Here is a 24,681-nt window from a genome sequence, read left to right on the forward strand (position 1 = left end):
GCGCTCACACGCGCACACGCGCATACGCCACTTGTCTTTTATACACTTGTATATGTATATTTATAAATAACAAGATACCACCAACGGATTAGATGGCACTTTCACCCTCGGTATTCTTTGTAACTAATTGGCGAGTTTAAAAAAATACATTATTATTTATTGTATACATGAAAAAAATTCTTTCAAATTATAAACACCTTATAGATTACCAATATTACAATAGGAATCACATTATAAAGCAATGACTTGCGTAATAAACGAAGTCTATTCTTCATAAAGTCAATTTTTCTCAATTAATTATTGTTATAATGATAAAAGTATTACAACAGTATCGGATCGTAATAAACCATATATTTAAATTTCATCTTGGGGCTAATTTAAAAAGTTACAATACAAAATGGGTTCTGACATCTTTTCTATGTCCCATAAATACGATCCATGTAGATAATACAGAATAGTCATGTAGTTGCCATGTAGAAAAACATGAGAGAGCCCTTTACCAAATATATAATGAAGATTTATTTTGTGATCTATATAAAAACTAAAAAAACTGATGTGGATATCTCATGGCTTCCTTGCACGCCTATTAAATTACGTATACACATTTTTTTAAAGTGAAAAGTACATAAAATTTTATTTCATTACTCACTTATTATTAATTCTTATTTTATTATTATTAATAATAATAATTAATAATAACTTATTCCATCAGAGGTTACTAATTATTAATAAATCACAACATTTAAATGAAAAAAAAAAGTTAAAAAAAAGGAGATGAAGTCTGACTCGAACCAATGTGCCTTTCTCTTGTAAAATCCAAATATTTCATTAATTAAAATTATATTTGACTATATCTCTGGAACTATTGAAAATAAGTATCACTTATGATATATCGTTGAAAAGTTAATAAGAGCTTATTACTGCAGTTAAGAAAAAGTCCAAAATCCACATTTTGTTTTTCATTTTGGGCTTTTTAGGACACTTTTGTTTCAGTCAATTGCATTCAAAAGGGGAGGTGCACAACTAGTTGTTACAACATTCCAAAATTTCAAAATCCTGCGGCTATTCGTTTTTGAGTTATGCGAGATACGTACGTACGTTTTCAAAATGGGTTCAGGGGTGGTCAAAATCAACCGATATTTCCGTGAAATATGAAAACCGAAATTTTTCGCTATCACAATACTTCCTTTACTTTGTACAAGGAAGTAAAAATAAAGGGATCGTTTTAAATTAAAAAAATAAAAATCATATTCAAATAAACAAAAAATAAATGATTCACAAAAAAGCACAGGATCGATCGTCAATTATTCTTTAGTTAAAAAAAAAAAATCGATAAAAATAAAGAAAATAAAATCGAATAACGCTAATTTTTTTTATATATACAAGCGATGGTAAAAATCACTTATTTTACTTCTTATTTTTTTGTCTCAAGTTATATTTCCTTGGAACAGCTTAATTAAATACATTCTAAAAAAATCAATAGTAAATCAAAGATAGCGTATGCAATGATAAAGTTTACATAACTAGATACTACATTAGAATTCATAAAAAGTCCAGAAATACGAATAAAACCGCAGGTAAATGAAAAAGTAATTTATGAACAAATGACGCTAGAAACACGATCATTTACATTAACATAAATACTTAAATGATGCACAGTTCAAGAATAGAAGCCTGATTATCAAGGTTCGTAGATCTAATACAGGTAGCCAGCCGCTTTAACTGTCTAACATCTTCATTGCCAAGAGGTTAACCTTTTGATGGTTCACGCGGTCATTAAGTTTTATTTTGTGCCTGGTTGTAAATCAATTGGCTTCTTCCGGAACATACGGTAACCTTAAGTGCTCATGAATTTCGGTGTTCCGAACGAACTATAAGGTCTGCGTTATGCATCTCCAAATTTATTCTGGAAGAGCTGAATAGTCTCTAAATCGGTAGTACTTGTCGTATCTCAATGTTGGATTCTGTATCTCCAAATCGGTTTTATGATCACTTTGTACAATAGTAGTTTGTTAGATACGGAGATTCGGACAATTCTGTTCTCCTCCCTAGTATGCAGTATAACTCGTTAAATTTGGTATGTAGCTGGTTTCTTTTTTCTTTCTTCCACGTTAGACGACGATCTAGATGAATGCCTAAATAACGTACAATTTCAGATAGCAGGATGTAATCCCCATCTAAATGGATTCTTGGATAGTCATTCCTTCTCATCGAGAATGTCATGCGAGTCGACTTCTCTTGAGTCAATTGTATTTTCCATTTCCTCAATCACTCGATGATCGAACTTAAATTTCAACTAAGTTTAGTTGAAATTTAAGTTCGATCATCTTCGACGTCCATGATTGCCATGATTTTACTTATTTAAGATATTAATTTCTTGGAAGTTTCTAAACCTTTTCTAAGAAAACAAATAATAAATAAATAATAACCTTAAGCCTTCGTTAAATAAATATTGCAATTTATTCCAAACGTAATTCTAAACGTAACTGAATTCAATTCTATTAAATTAAACCCACCGGGTTGATCTAATGGTGAACGCGTCTTCCCAAATCAGATGATTTGGAAGTCAAGAGTTCTAGCGTTCAAGTTCTAGTAAAGGCAGTTACTTTTATACGGATTTGATCGTGGATACCGGTGTTCTTTGGTGTTTGGGATTCAATTAACCACACGACAGGAATAGTTGAACTGATACTGCACAAGATTACACTTCATTTACACTCATACATATCATCCTCATTCATCCTCTGAAGTAATGCTTGAACTGTAATTCCCGGAGGCTAAACAGGAAAAAGAAAGAAAATTCTATTAAATTAGGCAAGAGAATCATTTTTGTTTTAAAGAAGTCCTTACGAGGCTTTTATTATGTTTCAGTTTTAATTATTAAGAGATAATCAAAATATTTAAAAGATTTTTTGAAAAATATATTATAATACATTTTAAAAGAATACATTTTTTTAATAACAGAATAATATTCTGTAACTTTTACGAAACAGAATAATGTTCTTTTTAATTGAAGAATATTTTTCTGTTGATAAGTCTTTAAATAATGTTAATTTGGTAAAACTAAATTCTCTTATTAAATTTTCCTCATTTATTTATCGATAAACATCTCAAAAACTTTTTCTGGGCCGATATTTATCTTCACACGCTTTTATCATCATTATTTAATACTATTATTACCTTTATCTATTAATATGACTAACTAATTTTAATTTATTAATTTTTTGTACTAAAAATGCTTCTCTGATAAAGATTTTCCTCGGTTTTCCTTGATCTTTCCAGGCAAATTCTAAATCAATTTCTTTTTGTTACCCTTTTTGGTACACTTCACTCACCACATCTGATAATCATCTACGTAGTATATTGTTACGATTTAATTAAAATAATATTTATGTCGTAAATAGTTGAAAATTATTAAACAAGGAATAAATATTTCTTATTTAAATGGAATATCAAAGAATGAGTTATTGATAATAGCCTAGAATATTTTCTCTATAGATTATGCATAACAATTTTTTTAAAATTAAGTATACTGTACTTGAAACATTGCTTGTAAACCTGTGCATCTTAAGCTAATGGATTCACAATTTTTAATCACATATGTTTGTGTTAAATTGAAGGAGGGAAATATAATGCTGACAAAGCTAGAATTTAATAATTGACTCGTTGAAAAATATTTTAACTGATAATTCTTTATAACTGATAGAGAAAATTAATTATAAATTTTTTCGTAAGCCATAATTTTTCAAAAATATCGTTTACGTATTATGAATATTACTATGTAATAATTATTGTTTTCTATGTATATTATGAAATCACTTAACAGGTTTTTCCTTTTCGCTCAATTTTCTAATCCTATAATCCTTCTCTTACTACCATTTCAGAAAATGAGCTTATTAATTTTGTATTTTTGTTATTTAAAATTTATAATTCGTTAATACTTATGTAATGATTTCATTCTAATATAAAGAATACTACATGATATAAAGGATGTAGAAAACCAAGTAGGAAAATTATTTATTTATCTTGTCTTTCTAAATAAGAGAAAATATGTTACTGTACGCTTTGATTTAGAAACTATCTTTCTATAGTCTACATGTAGACAAGCACAAATACATTAAAAGATAATTTACTGTTAATCATCCAATAATAAACAATTCTTTTCGACTGAACGACTTGCAAATTGATATAATATTCGGCACGCTTGTTTTTAAATCAACTTGTCGCCTGTTTGTTCTATTCTCTGCAGGAGCCTAAAATATTTTTCACCTATCTCATCATGGATTTTTTACATTTATCTTATTCTTTGTAAAAATTTATGTTGATGTGACAGAAAAAGAATTACGACTGTAGAACACATAAAATTATTCATAAAATGAGTAAGAAAGGATAATAAATCATAAACGTATTAAACTTTGGATGAATAATTGAATAAAAAAATGGTTTATGGCAGCTATTATTTGTTTACCCCTGGTGAGTACAGGCGTTTGACGAAACAACAATGAAATGGAAAGTAGATTTTTTTTAAGGTAAAAAATAATATTATAAAACAGTTTAATAATAAGTCAGACAGAAATTGTAAAAATAATTTTATAATAAAAAATCGTATATTTTAAAAATAATTTTGTTATAGTTAATGATGTTAAAATCACCTGATAATAAGAAATATTTTTAATTTCATGTCGCAAAATCAAATATTGTAAAACCTGATGAATAATTTTTTACCAAAGGCATGATATTAAAATCGAATAACTTTAGAAAAAGAATCTAAAATAAAATATGTATGACTCAATTACTTACAACGATACAGTGAATAAATTTTTTTTTAAACATAAACAGGTTTTATGATTTATTAGAGGCAGCTCAAGGATGGATAGGAAAAAGAGAAAAATTATTAATCACCTAGTTGAAGCTCTTAATAAAATTTCATAGTTGGGATAAAAAATTTAATGAGAATATTGATTAAAAGAATTCCAAAAAAACTCACACATTTTTAAGAACAAAAAAAGATAGAGTGCTACTCAAAAGCATGCGCCTGTGTATAACAAGCATTCTTACTGACAAAAAGGCGATCGACTACGAAAATTAGTCCGTTAAAAGAAAATAAAAATCACATATTTAACGTAAATAAAAGCATAAATAAAATGGTATGAGATACAGGAAATTATAAAGCGCTCGAAGCTTTAAAAATTACATTTATAAAAAAAAATATGTAATTATATTTAAAATTATTATTTTTATTATAATGTGTTAGGTTTAATGTACTCTACAATACAGTTTAAATGTAAAATCCACAATCCCTAACAAATATAATTACCGGTTTAAATATATTATTCTACTTTTTTTTCTCAAATTGATTTATTCTAAAAAACGTATTTCAAGTAGCTTTAAAACTAATTTTTTGATGTTTAAATTCTCTTATTAAATTAATACTATACTTTGGAATCTTAATTAACTTAGATACCGGCTTGAAGATATAAAAATTACAAAGAAAATTTATTTTTCTTTTCAACGTCTAACGTTGATTATATAGAGTGTTCAAAAAGTGATGAAAACTTATGGAAGAATGTCTCCTTCTTTTGCTGCAGATTTAATTGAGGAAAAATGGGTTACACAATGCAGCAGAGAATATTCATTGTCTCCTTAAACATTAGATATGCCAATTATGCCCAGACCCAGAATGTCTTCACAGAAAAGTACGGTGCAGAAGTAACAAACAAGTCCTCCATCAAGCGGCTGTACGATAAAATCGAAGAGACAGGGAATGTGGCAAATGCAGCAAAAAGTGGTCGACCGAAAGTGCTAACACCAAAAAAGTTGATTGACGTGTAAGCTGCATATTCTGTTAGTCCCAAGAAGTATGTGCGACGCCTATTTAGCCAGTCTGGTCTCTCCGTTGGTAGTGCCCATTTGACAATGCGCAAGTGTTTAAAGATGCATCCGTACAGAATTCGTGTTTTCACGAGTTGTTACCTGCAGACTCTAGAAAACGTATAGCTTTCTGTCAGTGGTGTATATCATCCGTAACCCCAGATGAGAAGAATTCGATGATTGGTTTTGATCTGACAAGGCGTGATTTCACCATGATGAATACGTGAATACCCAGAATTCACACATTTGGTGTACAGAAAATCCACATCAACTGTACGGGCAAGAAGTGGATATTTGGTGTGCAATGTCACGTAGGCGAATCTTCATGACATTCTTTCATGACACAGTGAGCAGTGAACGTTATATACAGATGGTGCAACAATTTTTAATCACTATACCTGCGGACCGGTTAGAGTACACATGGTTTCAACAGAACAATGCTAATGCTTATACAGCCAACAACACTATGACTTCTGCGGATCAGTGTTTTCATGGACAAGTGATTCGAAAGGTTGTGGTCCCCCCTCGGTCTCCTGATTTATCCACTTCTGACTTTTTGTTGTGGAGCTATCTTAAGGATGCTGCTTACAGAAATTGCAGAGCGATGTATTTGTTACAATTCCTCAAAAAACGTTACAACATGTGTTTAAGAGCATGCAACGTCGTATTCAATTATGTGAATCGCATAATAGAGGCTACTTTCAACAACTATTGTAACTTACTTATTTTCCCATACGGTTGCGTCACTTTTGAACACTAGTTATAAACTAAATTTGTGTTAATAAATTGTTATCGCAAGATATTCTTCCTTTTAATAAGCAAGCAATCTCTCATTAGTATATTATTTTTTCCCATTAGTACATTATTATAAAATTCTCTTCTTTCCTTGCATTTTTAACATAAAATTTGGTACAAATTTTTTCACGAAATAGCTCTTCAACAGCGTCAGGAAATAGTTGGTTCAAGCAAGCATAAATTAGTTAATTTTGATACTATTGTAACACTATTATAATGGAACAATAAAAACATATAATAATTATTATATTACTTTTGATAATTTTAAGTCAAATCTGAAATATATAGGAGAAAGTTTACTATGTAGAACTGTCAAACATATTTTTTAATAAGTTACTTAAAAATATATTTTTTTGTTTTTGCCTCAAGTAGTAAACAATCAATATTGTTAGTTATCTTGAGAACAAAAAAATATATATTTGTAGTAAAATATAAAATATTACCTTAAATCTTGTTAAGTGAAAAGGTACAAACTATTATTTAAAGCTTTTTTTACTGTATTATTTTAAATAAATCTGAAGGAATAAATTACAGAAAGACAATTAATAAATAAGCTCTGGTTTCTATGTAATATAAAACGTGTTTAAGCACAGTTTTGCAATATAAAATTTCGAATTGTATATATTAGTAGCCTAATAATATGATATTTTTGTTTGTTTTGTTTTAGATATAAAAATTAAATACAACATTAGTAACCTAATATTGAACTTAAATAAGTATAGTAAATTAAATATTACACAATACTGCGTAATAAAAAAAGGAAATTGATTAAAGATATATATAAATATATTGCCTGTAAATAATAATTATTTTTGTATTTTGAAATAGAATAATTTGGCAATAATAGTAATATGGACCATAATTTGACAATAAAAAATATTTATCTGTGTTTATTTTTTATTTATTAATGTTGTTTTCATATAAAAGCTATCGGTTTTACTTGCAAATAAAAGGACTCTAAAAGACCTCTTACTTTATATTTAACAATAGATAGAAGAAAAAATATAGGTAGCGTAGTTGTCTTGGACAATCATACGTTCTACATTCTTTATCGTAAGGAGTGGCGGCTATACAATTATAGAATGTATCGAAATAAATTAAATATTATTACTTATTAGATAATGAACTGAACGTCTTAAGTAATCAATTTTAAAACATCATATTAATTGAATTAATCTAAATACATCGGTAAAGTTGGTATCAATTGTTAGTAAAAATTAAAATGAAGTGATAGTAAATTTAATAATGGTTTTACAAAAACTTAGTATGAATTTTAACAAATCCGTATTATATTTGAGTTGCACTTAAAGTCATCTACAATGTAAATCAAACTTTTTTTGTCAATTTAAAACATATATATTTAATAAGTAATCACTGAATTTAAAAAGCAAACATTGAGATCTACAGGATAACAACAAAGATTCTTTAAATAAGATATGATATATGTAATCCGATAGCCGATATATGATTTTCGATATCGATAAAATAAAAAGTTATAACGTTTTGCATACTTTTAAATAACCGTAAACACAGTAATGGTATAAATAAATTTCGAAATTAAAATAAAGTAAAATTCTTTTAAAATTTAATAAACATAATGAAATACGTATTATGAAAAATATACATTTTAACTAAATATGTAAATATTGAATAATAATAATAAATATGAAAAAATAATCATTTATCTTTTTTTCATTTAGAAACAAAAAAAAGTGTTAATGCATTTAATAAATATTACAGAATTATATATTAAATAATAGTGAAAGTAAATAGTTTAAAAATATTATGATATAAAAATTGTATTTTTAAATATTGGCCAAACTCCGTATTAAATAACTTCTCACTCAGATTCTCATTCCCTGCTCTAGGGAAAATCAAAAGAAAGCAGCCAATTGTAAAGATGGGAGACCGGGACCTCGAAATAGTTCGAGATCTTCTAGCCTAGTTCAGCGAATAGGATCTAGGGATACACCAGGCGTCATCGTCTGAGAGCGCTGTGATTGTGGTCTTGGATGACGGGAGTAACAAATACTTGGATACCAAGTAGACCCTGATGCGTTTCAGAGATTACAGATAAAGAGTGGGTAGCCTAAAATTAAATCACATTTCTCAAAATGAAAGCGTAATTTAAATGGTATTTGGTAAGAATCTGATTCTATGATCATATCGGAGATACCGCATTTTTTTTTTTTTTTTTTGCAAATTAGAACGTTAACCAGAAATATTTTGTATCAAGATACATCTGATATAACCTTTGGGTAAACGGTTAATGAACCTAACAGTCGATGCCGATATCCTAATAAAAAAAACTATTTATGTGTAAGTATATGTTACATGTTGCGTTACGGTTACGGATTATTAAAGCAACATTTATATACATAATCGTATTAGTGTAAATTATTTGCTGCACATATATCCTATGTTAATGTTAGATTTTAATTTACATTCAGAATAAATTAACCGTATGTAACACGCATTTAATTTACCGTAATTTTCAAATAAAAATACATTAAAAAGTAACATAAAATAAAAAAAAAATAGAAATTGAAAAGGTAGGATTTCTCATAAGATATCACATCAAAAAACTAAGTCACCACTTACAAAATAAAATAATAAAAACAAAATATGTATTATTAAAAAAAAAAAATATCTTTGATAATATTTATCCAAGTTTAAAATTTGATACGCACGATTTATTTTTCTCTATTTTATCCATGTAAATGTATTCATTCTTTAGGGCATAATGTACTCATAGTTTTAATTTCAATGATATCATTGTACTATAAATAATAATTACAAGCAATATTTAAATAAATATATAAATGATAAATATATATATATTATATATATACACACCGCTATATGTATATACGCACCGCTATATATGTATATATACACACCGCTGTTAGGTGTGAGAGGCCGCAAATATGCGTGTGCGGTGATGAAGTTCATGAAGGAGCCTCCTACCTGTATAAACTGCAGAGGACAGCATTCCTGTAGATCCAGGAACTGTCCTGTTTACAAAGACGAAGTAGCTGTGCAGGAAGTAAAAACCCTGCAAAAAGTCAGCTACTTTGAAGCAAAAAAGATCGTAAACGCCCGCAGAACTAGAGCAACAACAACCTATGCTCGGGCTGCGGCTGCTGTTCCTGCTCCAGTTGCTGTTGATGAGAGTGCAATCATCAACAAACTCGCACCTACCTTGGCTGGCTTAATTGAGAGGATAATCGAAAACAAAATGAAGCCTCTCAGCACTAAAGAACCTGTTAAGCCAAGAATAATTGTACAGCCTCCTGAAGACATATCTCCAAAACAGAAAGTCGCTCCAGTACAGAAGAAAACGGACACTAAACCTGAAATCCAAGTCCGTCTTAGTGAGATTTTAGTTGAAGATAAGAAAGTGACAGCTACAGAGTCTATTATGGAGGCTCCCAAGCCTCCTGTAACTGAAGTGGCCTCTAAGCCTCAGAGGCCACAAAAACTTTCACAGGGGGGACGAGTGTCCCCCCCCCCTCCACAGGCGGTGACCGGTGCGACCCCCATGTCGGGGAGTGGCCAGGTTGCCGCCTTTCAATCGGCGCCTGAAACCGGCGACGATCCATGCCCATCGTCGTCGGCGGCTTCGGTGGTCTCCGATTCGGAGGCCGGAAGCTACGCCGGCGACGACGTTCTCCGCGAACTTGATACCATTCGCATAATGGAGAAGAAGAGAAAAAAAGGATGGCCGAAAGGCAAACCCAGACAATAATTTAATTTAAAATTAGCTAGTCGATTGTACAATGGAACATCAATTGATGTTTTTCAAACATCCATGAGCTCCAACGCTTGGTACATGATGTAGACCCGATTTGTATATGTCTGCAAGAAACGCATTTCCGCCGAAATGAAAATTTTAAATTAAAAGGATTCGATATATTTCGGCGAGATCAACCGCCAAATGTAAGAGTTAGAGGTGGAGTAGCTATATTAACATCGACTAGAGCTACCACCGAAGCGGTTGTTCTAAACACCAACCTACAAGCGGTCGCCGTTAGAATGAAGCGACCGCTTAAGATCACTGTGTGCAGCATATACTTACCGAATTACGATTGGAATAAGGATGACATAGAAAGACTAATTTCCGAGCTTCCCCCACCTGTTTTACTGGTGGGTGACTTTAACGCTCATAATTCTCTTTGGGGATCGGATCGAGTAGATCCCCGTGGAAGAGAACTGGAAGGGTTCCTGATGAATTCAGAACTTATTATTTTAAACGACGGATCAGGAACCTTTTTCAATGCCAGAGATGGATCGACGTCCTGTATAGATCTTGCACTTATAAGCGGATCGATAGCACCGAGGTACAGCTTCCATGTCATAGACTATCTGCATGGAAGCGATCATTTCCCGGTGCAAATTGTAACTGGTGTTACAAGAACAATATATCCCATCCCTAAAAGATGGTTATTTGAAAAGGCAGACTGGACGAGCTTCACAGCTAAAACGATACTCCCAGAAACAACTGGAGTTATCGGAGACGATGTCGACGCCATAACAAATGCAATAAATGAGTCGGCATCGAGATATATTCCCAAAACATCTGGGAAATTTACGAAGAAACCCGTTCCATGGTGGAACGATGAAATAAGTGAAGCTATAAAAAGAAAGAAAAGGGCGTATAACGCCTTTAAGAAGCGTCCTAGTATAGAAAATCTTGTTGCCTTTAAGAAATACAGGGCGTATGCAAAACGTCTTATGATAGACTCGAAAAAACGATCCTGGCAGCAACACGTGTCATCCATTGACAAAACTACTACTGAATCAGATGTTTGGAGGAAAGTGAAGGCGATTTGTGGGAGTAATGATTTTGCTCCCATAACTAGCCTTCAAGATGAAGATGAAATAAAAGACACTCCATATGAAATTGCAAAGCTGTTCCAATCACTTTGAAAAGGCCAGCAGAACGGCCAACTACGAAGAAGATTTTCGTACTAAAAAAGAACGACTTGAAGGTTTACTAAACTTCAGAACTGAGTATAATTACTCATATAATGTACCTTTTAAAATGGAAGAATTCGCGAAAGCGTTGGAAAAATCAGGTAACACAGCTGTAGGTCCGGATGAAATCCACTATAATATGATCAGGCAGCTGAATACCACTGCAAAGCGTAGATTATTAGAACTTTATAATAAAATATGGCGGGATGGAATGTACCCGCAGCAGTGGAAAAAAGCTCATGTTGTTCCAGTACCAAAGAAAAATAAAAATTTAACAGACCCCAATAGCTATCGTCCTATTTCTTTGACGTGTGCTATGGGAAAAATACTGGAAAACTGATTAATAATCGACTCGTCTGGGTTTTGGAAAAAGAAAATCTGATATCACCGTATCAAGCAGGTTTTCGGCAATACCATTCTACCACTGATCAAATGATCAGATTAGAGGACGTTATATATAACAGCTTCATTAAAAGGAAACATTGTGTCGGAGTCTTCTTTGATCTTCAGAAGGCTTTCGATATGACCTGGCGTCATGGTATAATGCTCCAGATACATGAATGGGGTATTCGTGGCAATCTGCCTATACTGCTCAGCAACTATATGAATGACCGTACTTTCCAAGTACGAGTCAGTAGCGAATATTCATCTGTAAGAAATTTGGAAAATGGCATACCACAAGGTTCGCCGTTGAGCGGTACCTTGTTTACTATTGCCATTAATAAATTGATATTAGCCATTCCAGCAGAAATCAGCAAAAGCGTCTATGTTGATGATCTGGCAATTGTGTATGCCAGCAACAAGACTGCTATGGTGAGGTACAAATTGCAACGAGCGATCAATGCTCTAAATGAAGTTGCAAAGAAAAACGGATTCCAATTCTCACCAGAAAAAAACGTGCTGTGTACACTTTTGCAGGAAGAGAATTCCTCATCAAAGTCCTGCGTTGACAATAGATGATAATCCAATCCAATATAAAGACAATGTAAGATATTTAGGATTAGTATTGGATAAATCCCTTACATGGGGATTACATATACAGGACTTGAGTGATAGATGCAAAAGAGCCCTAAACATTATAAAATGCTTATCGAACTTAAATTGGGGCTCAGACAAAGAGACATTATTGAGATTGTATAAAGCATTGGTTCAGTCTAAACTAGACTACGGATGTATCGTATATTCATCCGCTAGAAAGTCGCATTTAAAAAAGTTAGACGTAGTTCATAATAGTGGAATAAGATACGCAACAGGCGCTTTCCGCACAAGTCCGGCGGTTAGTCTGATGTCTGAAGCCGGAATAATGCCACTACATTATAGAAGAGAGATTCTCTTGTTAAGATATGCAGCAAATATATGGGCTTATCCTGCCCATGTAAATAATAAACTTTTTAACAACCATCCTATGGCTGCATTATACGAACGTCGTGCTACCTATTCCAGACCAGCCGGAATTAGGTACCACGAATTAAGAAATAAATATGAAATTGCCATTCCAGATACATTGGCAATTTCTACTAGAGAAATACCGCCATGGCTCTTGCCAGCGGTAAATACAAATTTGGATCTCTCTCAAGGAGAAATAAAAAGAATCCAGCTGTGATCATCCAACAGGAATTTTTGGCAACCGTCAGTAGTTACGAAGAACATATTAGAATTTATACTGACGGTTCTAAAACCGAACATGGTGTTGGATGCTCAATATATGTAAATGAAGAAGGCCACTTTTGGAAACTGCCAGATGTGGCCAGTGTCTACACGGCAGAACTCACTGCAATTCAGCAAGCTCTTCGCTACACTGAACACTATTGCGAAGAGAGAGTGCTAATATGTTCCGATTCATTAAGTGCACTTGTCTCAATTCGGAACAAGAACATTAAGGATGTTCTAATTGCAAACATCCTGTCCATTTTATACGTTCTAAAACAACGAGGACAGCGATGCGTATTTGTATGGACTCCGGGGCATGCTGGTATTACAGGTAATGAAATCGCAGACGAAGCTGCCAGAAAGGCAACAGTCTGCGATGATTTGGATGCATTTCCTGTAAGAGTGGCAGATGTTAAAAACCGTCTAACAAACATAGTAAGAAATAAGTGGAACGCTGAATGGAGAAGTTTAAATACAAAATTAAACTCAGTAAAAACTTCTCCTTATAAATGGAAAAGCGACTTTAAGTTGACTCGCCGTGAACAAGTAGCGGTGACCAGACTTAGAATCGGTCACACGCGATTAACAAATTTATATATGTTAACCGGCGAAGTGAGACCAATGTGCGGTGTTTGTAATAAAACACTGATAATCAAGCATCTAATAGAAGAGTGCACCATATATAAGGACCTCAGAAAGAGGTTCCGTCTTACAAATAATATTAGTGCTGATTTGGATAATGGAAATGAAGAAAATATAGTTGCATTTTTACACCCCAGTGGACTTCTTAAAAGTTTATAAAATGGAAGTTTAAAGCTGTGGTAAGAGATACTCTAAGCGGTAGTTTTATATATACATATAAGGGAGTCTCGAACCGTGGCACGTATAGTGACGGGAGGTAGCCCTCTTGCCTAGGCCATTTTGGCTCACCTGCATTCAAGAGCAGTGAGTCGGGGTGTGTCCGATGATGGCATGGGGGACCCTCAAGGGTGGATTGAGGGCGCGAGGCTGTGGGTGTACGCCGTGCATGCCTATAGCCTGTTTATAGGAAGGATTCAACTGCCACGGCACCCTGGCGCGACTGATATACTGCTCAACGGCGGTTCTGGTCACCCTGAGGGTGCTTAAACAAACTATAAATGAGACTCGTAGAAGAAAGAAAGAAAGATATGGTATTGATAAGCTGAAATTTTAATTTTATGGTCTTTTGAGAACCTATCTCATATTTTAATATTGGGGTCCTTTACACCCCATAAATGTTTGTGATTGTCCTTGTCTTTTATGTCTTAATGTTTATTGTGAAGTTTGTGTTTTTAAATAAAATGTAAGGTCCCTTTACACCCTTACATATGACGATCCTGATGGAGATAATAATTTATTTTAAAGAATGTGATAAGGGCTAATGACCTTAGCAGTCGATGCCCATAAAAATTCAGTTAAAAAAAAAATAAATAAATAATAAATGAATTTGAAATTTGAAGGTTAAAACTTTTATTTAAATTTTAAATATAAGTTAAATTAAATACAAAATTTTATAAAAAATAAAAGGACACATGCTATTACTTCCTTGTACGAAGTAAAGGAAGTATTGTGATCGCGAAAAATTTTCGTTTTCAGATTTCAACGGAAATATCCATTTTGACTACTTTCGGCGTGACGTCTGTTCGTACGTATGTATATATGATATTGTCATTTAGTTTATAAATTTGTCGTCATCATGTAATTATGCTTTTCATTATAAAGGTAGTATGTATGTACGGACGTATTTATGTCGCATAACTCAAAAACGATTAGCTGTAGGATGTTGAAATTTTGGATTTAGGATTGTTGTAACATCTAGTTGTGCACCTCCCCTTTTTGATTGTAATCGACTGAACCAAAAGTGCCCAAAAAAGACCAAAATCCAAAGCAATTTAGATTTTGAACTTTTTCTTAACTGCAGTAATAAACTCCCATTGAGAGCTTTACAGCGATATACCGTAAGTGGTACTTATTTCATTGGTTCCAGAGTTATAGCCAAATTAAATTTTAATTAATGAAATATTTGAATCTTAGAAACGGAAGGCACATCGGTTCGAATCAGACTTAATCTCTTTTAACTTTTTTTTTTAATTTAAATGTATTGATTTATTAATTATTAACTTTTGATTGTGTAAAAAAAATTACGATAAATAATAATTCAATAATAATAAAATATTTATGAAAAAATATCAGAAGTTATTAATGAAATAAAATTTTATGTACTTTTCATTAAAAAAAAAAAAAAGTGTTTATGCCATTTAATAGGCGTAAAGGAAGTCATGTGGTGTCCAATTTAATTTTTTAAATTTTTAATTAAGTTAAAATTTAAATTAAGCTAAATTAACTATAACATTTTATAACAAATAAAAGGACACATAAGTTACTGATTTATTGTTTTAATTTACAATATAAATATGTATGAGTGTATAAAATTACACAACATTTTTTGTAGAAGGACATGGTCATTTACTTTATAAATTTGTCGTCATCAAGTAATTATGTTTTTCATTATAAAGGTAGTAAATATAAATATAAGGGGTAGAACAGCTTTCAGTTACCTTATAAATGTAGCTAATTATACACCTTTAATGCTGAATAAGCTTTATGTTATAAATGGTTGTAAAATAGCATTTAGATCAGTCTTCGGGCTGATGAACAGCTCATAAAATGCAATATAATTACATACAACGTTGTCAACACGAAATACATGTATTATCTGTTTTATGCATTAATTATTTAAAATAAGCATTCATAAAAAATTAAAGAATCTAAATGTGGGAAAAGAATGAATGAATGAAACTCAATAGTATTTCTCAAATTGATTATAAATATATTATAGTTATTAATGAAAATATAAATATTCATGTGACTGCGAGTGAATTAATTTAAAATTCAATTAAAATGAATGGTAAGTACTAATAAATTAAACCACTTTAAGTAGTTGTAGAGAAGATAAAAGTGAAAAATTTATGCTTTTTGTAGTATCTAACGGAAATTATAATGTTTTATTAAGTTGCTGTAAAAATAATTATTTTTTTTTAGAGATAAAAAAAAAATTGTAATAAAAAACAAAGAAAGAATTAAAAAAATAAATGAATAAACAACAGCAAAAATATACATTGTAATTCATTACATTTATTTTTAGAAGTGATGTAAACCAGCATATTAGGAATAGGTTAGAAAAACCTCCTTAACCAATAAGACTTCTTTCTGTATGTTTTCCGATGCAACCAGCCTTAAAGCGATAAGTAGAATAAAAATAATTTTATAAATAAACAGTTTAATTTATATTCCATATTGATAATATAAACATTTTAATATTGCGTGGTATGTTAATATGGAAAATAATTCCGATACTGCATATTAATTAAATATTAATAGGATGCGCAATTCTAAGCATTCCATTGATCTCAAGGACACTGTTCACCAATAACGACCAAAGAGTTTGTTTATATCAGTTCCATTCATATGTGGGTTAGACATAAATAAAAAAATAAACTATATACGTTCACTCGTCATGATAAATGTTGAACGAATGAATGCTAGTCATTTATGATCGTTATATTTCTTTTCAATTTCTACAATGTTCATCATTCTTCTCATTCAATCGTTCATTCTTCTTCAAACGTGTTAAAGGAAGAAAAACTAACATTTTAGAATATCTAGAAATTTTAGATTACAAAGTAGCAAGCAATAAAACAATCATAAATGAACAGATCAATAACCAAGCGAATGTCCTATTCAAGAATCTCAATTTCTTGAAAAGAAGAAATACATAAATAAAATTAAAAGATAAGTATAACCATTAATACCAAATAGTCAAGAAAGCCAGACAAGGCATGACTCAAACATAGGGAGGGGCGTTGACTAAACGCTATATAAAGATTAACAGATATTTTAAACTACCAGTACAATAAGTAAGGAGTGGTTTCGAATCGTTCTTTCTCAACAAGTGATGAAAGAATGAAGCTAAGAAAAGTAAGCAGTACTCAAAATAGAAAATTAAATTTCATTCTTAAAACGTTTGAAGAAACAATACTATGTTTTTACAATTTCTTTTTAACCTAATTTGAATTTTCTAACTTGTAAATCACAAAAATGTGAATAAGTAAAAAGAAAAATACTTTATTATTACTATTATTATTTTAAAAATAATATTAATAATCTGTGATGAGGTAGGTTCATAAACTTTAAAAGTTTAATTTACTCATCCTTCAGAAGTTTTAATTGTGGTAAATGTAATAAATTTAAAATGAAAGATTTTGGCGTAGAAAATTTTAACCATTAAATTTTATTCATAATCAAAAAGTACTCCATACAAAAAAGAAATTAGTTTAAAAATTTGTTAAAGACTATAACATTATGAACAAATAAATAATAATTTTTTTTTTTTTATCTACCAGGTTGGTTTATTGGTAAACTCGTCGTAAATCAGTTGATTTCGAAGTCGAAGTTCTCAGGTTCAAATCCTGATAAAGGTCAAATCCGAATAACTTTTATTCGGATTTGAATAATAGTTCGTGGCTACCGGCGTTCTTTGGTGGTTAGGTTTTAATTAACCAGACGTCTCAGAACTAGTCCGCCTGAGTTTGTTCTACAAATATACCAATACAGCTAAATTAAACTGATAAGTCGCTAATGACTTTATTTGTTGATGCAACTATAAATAAAAGTATTAAAAAAAAAAATTTAAATGTAATAAAATAAAACTGAATAATGTTTTAAAACTTCCTTCAAAAACTTTTCTCATAAAAACAATTTTTAAAAATGATTAGACTGATATATAAATTATTAGGACCAATTAATTAAATAATTATACAATTATTTTAAACTTACAGTAATTTTGATCAACCGTTTGGTAAATAAAAATGCTTATTACAGTAACAACATATAATTATACAGATTTACGATACTTTTATTGTCATAATTATCTTAAAATTAGTTTTTACAAAATAATAAAGAATTATAATAAAATTTATTATAAAAAACAAAAATGTAAATATAACACATCATTTGCCAAGAAAACACCTGCTTCTTTAATAATAAATAACCTTGTTATTGACATTGATATAAACTACTTTTTTATATCAAGTAACTGAACATTTTATAGATGCAATTAGATTATACTGTACAATATAGAGCACGCAACACGTGCTTGCATTCTGTAGTGTAGACTGCATATTGCATTAAAAAAAAAAAAAAAAAACAGAAAAATATCGAATGAATTGCTAATAAACACTGAAACGTATTTATTTACTTCAACAAACATTTATTTATCAGCAGAAGGTATTTTTATAACAATAATATTACTCGTATTATAATTAAACATTTTAACATTTAAATGGAATTTTTAATCACTAGGCGGTTCATACGGCATTGGGAAATAAATCATTCCATATATCTCAAGAGCATGAGCTGGGGAAAATGCAAGTTTTCATTAAAATTAGCACTTTACTCTTAAGTAATTTTCTTTTAACTGTATTTAAAAAAAATGTATTTCTTTTTTTTCGATTTTTTAATGAATAACCCGGGAAGTAATAATATCCAAATAAGCTATAGAGTTCAAACCCGATATACCAATACATTTAAAATAATCGTCTAATTTTGGAATAAATATGTATAAAGGACATCCATAAAAATACAAAAAATAAATTTTGGAAGCAGTAGGATAAGGAGGAAAGAAAAAAGTGGATTGTAAAGGGATCCCAAAATGAAAGAATTTATAAAATTGAAAAGGGTTGTAAATTAGAAAACTTTACAATAAACAAGTTACAATTTATGTACATTAATCGCAATTAATTGAAGAGGATGTTGTAAGGACCTCGTCCAAAAATGAAGAATAAAATGAAATGTACGTGATATATAGAATTGGAAAAAGATTTATAATTTCGCAATGGAACAGAACGAAAGTGTTTCAGGGAGTGCATTATCTCCCTCTTTATCGTAGTGCCTAGACATTTATCCTTTGCTGCTGGCTGATTCTTATTTAATGATAGTTATGACTGTTACGACAAATATTTAAATTTAATTAGACGGATGGTATGATTGCGTTCCGATCCTTTTCTAGATCGTAGCTCTTAAAATTAATGGCTTGAATCTGGAAAGTTAAAAGTGTTACCTCGTAGGCAAAAAAAAGCCTCCTAAGCTATAAAAAGCCTCCTAGGCTTTTGATAGCCTTTTCAGTGCTAGACCTTTGATAGTTTAGCAGGAATGCTCTTGGTGCGGGGCTGTAGGTTTGAGAAAGTGATTATAGACTCTCTTTGAGGAGAGAGATATGTGGGATGGCTGAAGACGGTTAACTGCTCCTCAGCTAAAGAGAATGGGTGTAATAATTTCGATTTATGATTACATAAAATCAACCCAGTCAGGTAGTTTACTTAAAACTCCAACACAGTATCGCGTGAAATATATATATATATATATATATTTTTAATATCCTTGGTTCGAACACAGGTCAGGCATAGTATTTTTCATACGCTAAAAGTTTCTATTCTCATAGAGAAAAATGACCGAAACAGACGTTGCCCGTGATCTCAAAAAATGTTTTTTTTTTTAAATATTATTCAATAAATTTATTATATTTGTATTGTAAAATTTTTATATTGTGGTATAACAGCATGTTTTTAAACAAGAAATAAAATGAATACATGCCTCCTAGACGAAGTTAGTTCACCGATTCTCAGCCATTTTCACTAAATTAGAATCAAGAATTTCAGTTTAAATGAACACTGTTTGTGTTCGATAATTTTCAAAATAAATTTCTTTTATAAAAATATGTTTCTGCTAAGTAAACGTCCTTCCCAAGACTAGCATTACTTTTGAGCAAATGAGCAACTAATATTCTGATCACATAAACCCAATATTTGTAAATTTAAAAAAAAAACAAAAAAAACATTTAATTACTCTTTAATATGTTTACATTTAAAAGGAATTTCCTGGAGTTTTAAATAAATTTAATTGAAAACCTATTAATAAATTAAATTATTATAAATTAATTTAATTAATTATTATAAATTTAATTAAATTATTAATAAACTGATATGTTTATATGACTTCAAACAAAGTTTTAAAAATGTTTTTCAATAATTATTTTTACATTTTCATAGAGATTTGATATTGAAAAGCATTTAAAAAATAAATATTTTTTAATTTTATGTTAAGTTACAATGCACATTCAAAATATTGTTTTTATTAAACTAATGAATTTGGTATAAATAAAAATGTTGTATCATATTAAAAAAATAAAAACCGAAGTACAAAATTATTAAGAATTACTCATCTCTACGTATGTCAAAAACTATTTAAAACAATGATACTAATTACTTTTTTTAATTAATACTCTTCAAGGTAATTTAGGTAAATATTTACTGATGTTATATATTTATTTATAAGGATTAAAAATGAAAATGTATAATAAATCGTACGATATGAAAGACAGAATTATTATATGAAAAAAATAGGTTAAATACTAAAGAGTAAAGTAAGAACAAGCTGTATGATTTACAAATATATAATCAAAACAAAATTACGATACTTGTTAGGATTTCATTATTAAGGGTAAACCAGCTGTATGGATTTATTATAATCCCAATCTTTTGTGATTCAGCTATTTCTGATAATTGAAGTTTCATTGTGTTTAAGCCAGACTATGATCTTTTTAACCCAAATTCACTAGCTAGTTGTTAATATTCTATATACGAGTAAATTGTAATTTAATATACATTTATTGTTCAGTCCGATAGAACTGATGTATTCTTTTTTAAATGTAGACTATTCAAGAATAAATTTTCTTTTATTGTGTAGATGTTATACGAGTAGGTCAAATTTATGTTGCGAAAAAGAATTAATTTAACAAAAGATTATTTTTTAGCGTGTCTCTTCCGTAGTCGTTAATGAGATTACAATCACTATTATAACCTAGCATCGGCGTAATGGAGCCTATTATATAACAAGTTTCAATTTTATAGGAATTAAACGCTTTGGAATTAAGCAAAAATTTTTTTACGAAGTATATAAAATTGCACAGGTTGGTCTGTATAAAGAAAAAAATTAAAATACAATATCTGCATAATTCAGTCGTATTAAGCATATTACAATGGATTGTTACAATAATCTTATAACATAAATTATACATCTATTAAGAATTATAATAGTTTTAAATTATGTAATAAACTACTTACCGTTCAGTGATCAGGAATAAAATTACATAAAATCTTAATCTTACCACAAGATATATATTTAAAATTAGGCTTGTTTTTATTAGAAATTTCAAAGTAAAATAATGACGTGTTTTTAACTCCAGATATGAATTCATGCACCGTAAATTTCTACCCAAGAGATAAAATGCGATATCATTATTCCAAATTTAGAAAGTGTTGTAATTATATATATAAAAATGAAATGACTAAAATAAAACCAAAGATTTTAGTAATAATAAAAAAAAAATGTTTAAATTAAAAAAATTTATACAAAATAAAACTTAATATTTAATACTAGAAGACAAATAATATAAAATAAATTGTAAAAAATATATGAATGTAATAATATTTAAAATTGAAAAATTAAAGCTCTGAAAATATACTCTTTAAAAAATACAAATCCGTATTTAAATTCAAATCTATAACATAAAATTTAATAGTTATAACGAGCATGTAGACATGATACGTTATACATAAAATAATTTTAAGATAAAATATATCGACTGCATTAAAAATTCAGAAAACAATAAACTAAATTCATCTAGCATGGCTAATAAATTACATTTTTTTTCATTCCTTTTCTCCATCGATTTCCCCACCCTTTGGAGCCGGATTCGCGAGCAAGCATAAGTTCAGCTCCAAGGGGTACCATCGCCTCAAACTACCTCGAAAGGGCGCAAGGCCTCGCCCAGGCAGCCGGAACTCGGTCTTCCTTACTTGTCTGCCTCAAATGACGGGATCCCAAAGGGTTCCCCTCACCGGGACTCCGGACTTAACGCCTCGCCTCTAACGAGGAACCTCAAAGGTATTCCCCCGTCATATTATTGATTAAATAAGTTTAACAGCACTAAAATATGTAAATAAAAGGAAAAGCATAAATAGTTGAGTAATATTTTATAGTAAAAAATATTCATTTAATGGAATAGTAAAACAAAAAAAAATTGGTTCACGAAGTGAAAATGATGTTAAAATAAAATAAGGCAAGATTCCTTTCTGGACGTCTAAAACACAGATAAACACACACACACACACACACACACACACACACCAAAATGGGAAATGGTAAATAAAAATGGCATGTATGTTCATTGAAATATTTTGATTTTACATTTTTAAATGATTTTTTTTCTTTTTACTTAATATTTATTTAAGACCTAAAATGTGAATGTTCAAATTATTTTTACTGTACATTCCATTTGTGCTAGTGTTATATGTTTGGAAAACATATAACAACATAACAAACATATAACTTTAGCAACACCCTATTTTATTCGCATTCGGTCGTATTAAAAATATTTTAATACAACAATAATAAAAGAAACACAAATTGACTTCAGTTATTTAATTCTTTGGTGTTTAATGACATTTTTTTCCTGATTTAAATTTTTTGCAAGAACAAACAAGGCATGTAGTTTTTAATGCGCAAGTTATAGCTTTATAACTTGTTGTAATTGATCTAATTCTTTGAATTCTTTTAAATGTAAAAATGGGCATGGCTGTTACGTTGTAACGTAGTAAATATAAATACTTGACAAACGTACGTTATTCATGTTGTTATATTTATAATTATTATAGGTAATACGTTTTTAACCAAGGTTATGAATATTATGTAGTTAAGAATATTTAAATAACGTGTTAAAGAAGATTTAATTTTGGCAAATATTTAAATATACTCGTAAATCAATATAAATAATTGCTCTCAACTAATGAATGTAATTAAATCACATAAGAAGTGGTACGACCTTTTTATGAAACTATATCGATTTATAATAAGCAGTTCTATCATATTATTTTCTTAATGATATATGAAATTAAAAAAAAGACCTCCAAGGAAAAAAAAGTCAAGTTTATTTAGATGAATATTTAGAAGTTGTAACATCTATTAAAAAGAATTTCTAAGGAACAAACAGCAGGAAAAACCACTATTGGTTATCAAAGTACGCTTCAATATTAATAATCAGTATGAATGTATAATTTAAAAGAGAAAAGGAGATAGCAAAGTATGAAAAATTGTATGAAAATAATCCGTGGATTTTTCATGCATCAGAGTTTAGAAAGTGCAATCTCCAGGTTGAATTACTAATTTACTTTGTTTTATGTTACTTTTATTGTTTTTTTTACATTTTTCTCATAATTTTTATTTTAGTAACATTAGTTTTTCGTTCTTATTTCTTGATATAATTTGTTTAATAGTTTTAACAATAGTTAATTAATAATGATTTATTATTTATAATTAATTTTCACTGGATGAAGGCATTATGTACAAGCATATTATAATTATAAACATATTATTTCATCTTGGAGCCATGAATTCTACGATAATGTATATTATTTTATCAGAAAATCAACATGATTGTATTGTTACATAAAATCAACCATGTAAGAATCAATTTATTCATCGACATTGATGAAAATAGATAGATAAATTACTCATAGTACAACCGTGTGTTGATTGTTAAAATTCCTACCGTAATCTTTCCAAAAGCATATGAATACACCTCATGCCAAACCACAAAATGTATTTTTTTTGGTTCCGTAATGGAAGTTTATAAGTAGACAATCTGAAACTATTTGGATAAAGTTAAAAATAACAAGATCCAAATAGCGCCCATACTGATAAATAATTCATTCTTAACCCCCCATTCTGGAAGGGGGGTTACACGCCCAACTCACACACTCATACGTCATAGTGCAATCGCATCATAATAGGAATATGATGTGTTTTTGTGATATTCCTATTATGATGCGATTGCACTATGACGAACGAGTGTGTGAGTGAGCGTGTAACTCCCCTCCAGAAGGAATGCTTCGCTAGCAGTTCCAGGAAAGGTGGTAGCCAGGGGTGGTGGTTTAGTCGGTAGTGCGCATATTAATATCTTGCGGCACCTGTTAGCGAGTCGACACTGCTTAGGCGTCCGTAAATGGGATTTTCCACCTCTTCAACAACAAAAAAAGTAAGAATTAATTATTTATCTGCATGGACGCTATTTGGATCTTGTTATTTTTAACTTCATCCAAATAGTTTCAAATTGTCTACTCATAAACTTCCATCACGGCACCAAAAAAAAATACAGTTTCGGCATGATTTTTGGAAAGATTACGATAAGAATTTTAACCATCAATTTTAATCTACGCTCGCTTCGCTCTATTATCTATCTCGCTAGTCAAG

General features: G+C 30.1%; 1 protein-coding gene across 4 annotated transcripts in view; it reads right to left on the reverse strand.

Moving 5' to 3' along the window:
* Positions 1-24,681, reverse strand: part of LOC142326836 (salivary C-type lectin 2-like) — a 306,085-nt gene that overhangs the window by 39,698 nt on the left and 241,706 nt on the right. The window lies entirely within an intron of this gene.

This window comes from Lycorma delicatula, chromosome 6 (genome assembly GCF_047948215.1).
Source record: "Lycorma delicatula isolate Av1 chromosome 6, ASM4794821v1, whole genome shotgun sequence".
Lineage (NCBI taxonomy): Eukaryota > Metazoa > Arthropoda > Insecta > Hemiptera > Fulgoridae > Lycorma > Lycorma delicatula.